The sequence below is a fragment of the Schistocerca americana genome, unplaced genomic scaffold (genome assembly GCF_021461395.2).
Source record: "Schistocerca americana isolate TAMUIC-IGC-003095 unplaced genomic scaffold, iqSchAmer2.1 HiC_scaffold_589, whole genome shotgun sequence".
In the NCBI taxonomy this organism is placed as follows: Eukaryota; Metazoa; Arthropoda; class Insecta; order Orthoptera; family Acrididae; genus Schistocerca; species Schistocerca americana.
The window spans coordinates 40,001-45,000 of record NW_025726334.1 but is presented as its reverse complement, the minus strand read 5'-3'; the positions used below and the strand labels follow the sequence as shown (position 1 = coordinate 45,000).

Genomic DNA, 5,000 nt, shown 5'->3' with positions numbered 1-5,000 from the left:
GCCTCGGGACGCACGAGCACGCACGAGGCGCGTCGCACGCCTTCAGCTCGCCCCACCGGCAGGACGTCCCACGATACATGCCAGTTAAACACCGACGGGCGGTGAACCAACAGCGTGGGACACAAATCCAACTACGAGCTTTTTAACCGCAACAACTTTAATATACGCTATTGGAGCTGGAATTACCGCGGCTGCTGGCACCAGACTTGCCCTCCAATAGATACTCGTTAAAGGATTTAAAGTGTACTCATTCCGATTACGGGGCCTCGGATGAGTCCCGTATCGTTATTTTTCGTCACTACCTCCCCGTGCCGGGAGTGGGTAATTTGCGCGCCTGCTGCCTTCCTTGGATGTGGTAGCCGTTTCTCAGGCTCCCTCTCCGGAATCGAACCCTGATTCCCCGTTACCCGTTACAACCATGGTAGGCGCAGAACCTACCATCGACAGTTGATAAGGCAGACATTTGAAAGATGCGTCGCCGGTACGAGGACCGTGCGATCAGCCCAAAGTTATTCAGAGTCACCAAGGCAAACGGACCGGACGAGCCGACCGATTGGTTTTGATCTAATAAAAGCGTCCCTTCCATCTCTGGTCGGGACTCTGTTTGCATGTATTAGCTCTAGAATTACCACAGTTATCCAAGTAACGTGGGTACGATCTAAGGAACCATAACTGATTTAATGAGCCATTCGCGGTTTCACCTTAATGCGGCTTGTACTGAGACATGCATGGCTTAATCTTTGAGACAAGCATATGACTACTGGCAGGATCAACCAGGGAGCTGCGTCAACTAGAGCTGAGCAGCCGGCCGCCCGGGAGTGTGTCCCGGGGGCCCGCGCGAACACGCAAGCGTCCGCTCAATTATTCTGCAAACAGGAGGAGGCTGAGCTCCCCTGCACAATACACCTCGAAACCCTCTCAGGTCCCGGCGGCGCGCAGCGCCGTCCTAAGTACTTGGTCGGGTTCGAGAGAGGCGCAATCGCCCGGAGTTTGGCGAGTAGACGCTTTAGGTGCGACCACCCGTGCTCCCAACTGAGCTTGCCGCTGCCGACAGAGGCCCGGGAGCGTGCTGTCGTGGCATTGCCGGCGGGAGACAACACGCGCCACCTACGGTGGCCGGCAGCTCCAACGCCAGCGCCACAGAAGGACAAAAGCCCCACTTGGGTGCCGAAGCGAACGCGCCAACACGTCCGCACAGCTGCGATACAAACCACCTGCGAGAACCGCAGAGGCGACCGAGCAGCAGACGGCGTCGCGGCGCCGAGCGCCGGGCGGCGGCGCATCCTCAGCGCACACAGTCCTCAATCGGACCAGCACACTGCAGATGTCCACCGCGCTTCGCACCGGGCCCGCGAGGACCTACTTTGGCCGCACGGCGCCGCGTGCAGGGTGCGCCGGCGCGCAGCTGCGCCGCCTGCCGCCTCCGTCGGCCGGCGCGCCTGCCACTGGCCGCCCCCACCAGCCGGCTGTAGCGCGTGCGCCCACGCACCGCGCGGCCAGCACGCCGGGAGGCCCCCCCTCACCGGCCGGGGACGGTCCCACCCAGCCACCGCCGCGTATCGCTTCACACCCACATGCCATTCACGTTCGTGGGCATGGTGGGTATCGCTGAAACAACCGGTTGGTAGCTCAACCGATCGTCGCCATCACTGATTCACCTCTAGCGAGAACAACCGCACCACAACGGTTTACCAGTTGTTCATTTGCGTAACGTCACCAGCAAACGTAGACGTCCATCGCCATTTGCAAATTCAACGATTGTTGCATGCCTGTGTCAGGTGTCACGACACACTATGTCTGCCCACATACACGCAACAACATGTGCACGCTTCGCGAACACGTGGAAGGTGGCCCCCGTACGTATGCGATGTCCATTGCGCGAACGACTGTCAACCGGCCTCTGTCGCATGTCGCAGATGTGGAACGCAGTGCACCATGCTATCACGGTGAGTGAGAAGAGACGACTACGTCTGACAACACGCGCCACTACATCAACAGACGGCTCATGCTGATCGCCATCCACGGCATACCATACTGCAATCCAGCTCTTATAGGGAGACGACACGTAGCTGAGTGCACAATATTTGGACCGTATGGTTCGCCGTTGTTGGCGCAGTCGTGGTACGGTCACACATGTACCACGATGTATCATTCAGTACATGAGGACCAATGTGCAGTACAGTGTGTGATTTGGACGTACAACATCAGCGGACAGTTGACACAAGCCGTACCACAACGTAGGCTGTGCTTCGCCATGCGAATGCCAATGAACAACTGCGAAGGGCATTGAGCATGTACGTCCTGCTGCCATCCGCATTACAGTGTATAGCTGCAAGGTGTTTAACATGAAGCGATACTCTGGGGACCGGGCAGTGCGGGTAGCAAACTATATTGCGGGGGTTGCAGTTAGGCAACACTACACTAATTTAACGCGTCGTATGACAATTACAGAGCAGGTTAAGGCCCAACGTGTGTTGGGTTAAGGCCCAACGTGTGTTGGGTTAAGGCCCAACGTGTGTTGGGTTAAGGCCCAACGTGTGTTGGGTTAAGGCCCAACGTGTGTTGGGTTAAGGCCCAACGTGTGTTGGGTTAAGGCCCAACGTGTGTTGGGTTAAGGCCCAACGTGTGTTGGGTTAAGGCCCAACGTGTGTTGGGTTAAGGCCCAACGTGTGTTGGGTTAAGGCCCAACGTGTGTTGGGTTAAGGCCCAACGTGTGTTGGGTTAAGGCCCAACGTGTGTTGGGTTAAGGCCCAACGTGTGTTGGGTTAAGGCCCAACGTGTGTTGGGTTAAGGCCCAACGTGTGTTGGGTTAAGGCCCAACGTGTGTTGGGTTAAGGCCCAACGTGTGTTGGGTTAAGGCCCAACGTGTGTTGGGTTAAGGCCCAACGTGTGTTGGGTTAAGGCCCAACGTGTGTTGGGTTAAGGCCCAACGTGTGTTGGGTTAAGGCCCAACGTGTGTTGGGTTAAGGCCCAACGTGTGTTGGGTTAAGGCCCAACGTGGGTTGGGTTAAGGCGCAACGCGGGTTCGGTTAAGGCGCAACGCGGGTTAGGTTAAGGCGCAACGCGGGTTAGGTTAAGGCGCAACGCGGGTTAGGTTAAGGCGCAACGCGGGTTAGGTTAAGGCGCAACGCGGGTTAGGTTAAGGCGCAACGCGGGTTAGGTTAAGGCGCAACGCGGGTTACGTTAAGGCGCAACGCGGGTTACGTTAAGGCGCAACGTGGGTTACGTTAAGGCGCAACGCGGGTTACGTTAAGGCGCAATATAGGTTAGGTTAAGGCGCAATATAGGTTAGGTTAAGGCGCAATATAGGTTAGGTTAAGGCGCAATACGGGTTAGGTTAAGGCGCAATACGGGTTAGGTTAAGGCGCAATACGGGTTAGGTTAAGGCGCAATACGGGTTAGGTTAAGGCACAATACGGGTTAGGTTAAGGCACAATACGGGTTAGGTTAAGGCACAATACGGGTTAGGTTAAGGCACAATACGGGTTAGGTTAAGGCACAATACGGGTTAGGTTAAGGCACAATACGGGTTAGGTTAAGGCACAATACGGGTTAGGTTAAGGCACAATACGGGTTAGGTTAAGGCACAATACGGGTTAGGTTAAGGCACAATACGGGTTAGGTTAAGGCACAATACGGGTTAGGTTAAGGCACAATACGGGTTAGGTTAAGGCACAATACGGGTTAGGTTAAGGCACAATACGGGTTAGGTTAAGGTACAATACGGGTTAGGTTAAGGTACAATACGGGTTAGGTTAAGGTACAATACGGGTTAGGTTAAGGTACAATACGGGTTAGGTTAAGGTACAATACGGGTTAGGTTAAGGTACAATACGGGTTAGGTTAAGGTACAATACGGGTTAGGTTAAGGTACAATACGGGTTAGGTTAAGGTACAATACGGGTTAGGTTAAGGTACAATACGGGTTAGGTTAAGGTACACATTGTTGTAAGGAAAGGTGTTTTGGGGGGGGGGGGGGGGGCCGGTTTGTTGATTGTGATTATCGTAAGTAAATGACTGCGGCATCATCTGATTTGCCACGTCAGGGTGCACCTTTGGCTCATAACAGGCGGCGCTCTGATTCCATGCTTGTGGCAGACCTGTGTCTTTCATTCCTGCCATTGTTTGTGTGGTGTGACAGGAGGCAGTATTGTGATGTTGGGTGCACCCCTGTGTAGGACATGTGTGGGTGTTGGTGGCTTAGCTGAGCAATGGTGGTTGTCGGAAGGGTGAGATATTCTGTTTTGTGAGTGGACCTCCCGGTCTGGTTATGATAGTGTGGATTGTCTAATGTGGCAGAGAGGATGCACTGGGTGTTGTTCCATGCTGGTGCTTACATATTGTCTGTGTGCCTGTTACAGGCAGAGAGTAGTGCGTGATAAGAGTGTCTGGCTGACGTGTGATTGTGAGCAGAGTCTTTCAGCATGTATACGGACAGTTGTATACATTATCTGTATTCTGATGGCTCTATCTATTACTAATCAGCGCCGTGTATACGTTTAATCCGGTTCCAGTCGAAACTATTGTATCTCTGTACATTAGTGACACGGCGAGCCCGCTATGTAGTTACTCGTCTCGGCAGCTTCCACCGGTGTATCGCAAATGATTATAAGGAATCAGTCTAGTCGTCAATACCGATAGTGTGACGTCACATGTCTGGGGTGGGGGACGCTGCGCCCTTCCGGTGGGTCATGGCCTAGGAAGACTCTTCCCACGCAGGGGGGCTTGGACTGTCATTGACTCTTCCGAGTAATATACTTGCCGTACGTTTTTGCGACTGCGAGTGCAACGCTCACCGGTACCGACATGGATGGAGCGCCTCCTAGCTGCCGCTGAGCATCTGCATTCGTACAGAGAGCAACGCGATCGCGTCTGTAGCTCGTACGTGGTACAGCTCGCAGCTCATGTATATGGACAGCGGGAATGTCGCATATTGGACATAACTCTTCATGAAACGCACGTTATAGGGGTGGATTGCACATTGCGAGTGCGAGCAAAGT

General features: G+C 54.2%; 1 non-coding gene across 1 annotated transcript in view; it reads right to left on the bottom strand.

Moving 5' to 3' along the window:
- Positions 1 to 780, bottom strand: part of LOC124587215 — a 1,910-nt gene extending 1,130 nt beyond the window's left edge. Inside the window, exon 1 of the ribosomal RNA XR_006975348.1 lies at positions 1 to 780. This exon is cut by the window's left edge and continues 1,130 nt beyond it. This is a non-coding gene — a ribosomal RNA (small subunit ribosomal RNA).
- Between the last annotated feature and the right edge of the window lie 4,220 nt (positions 781 to 5,000).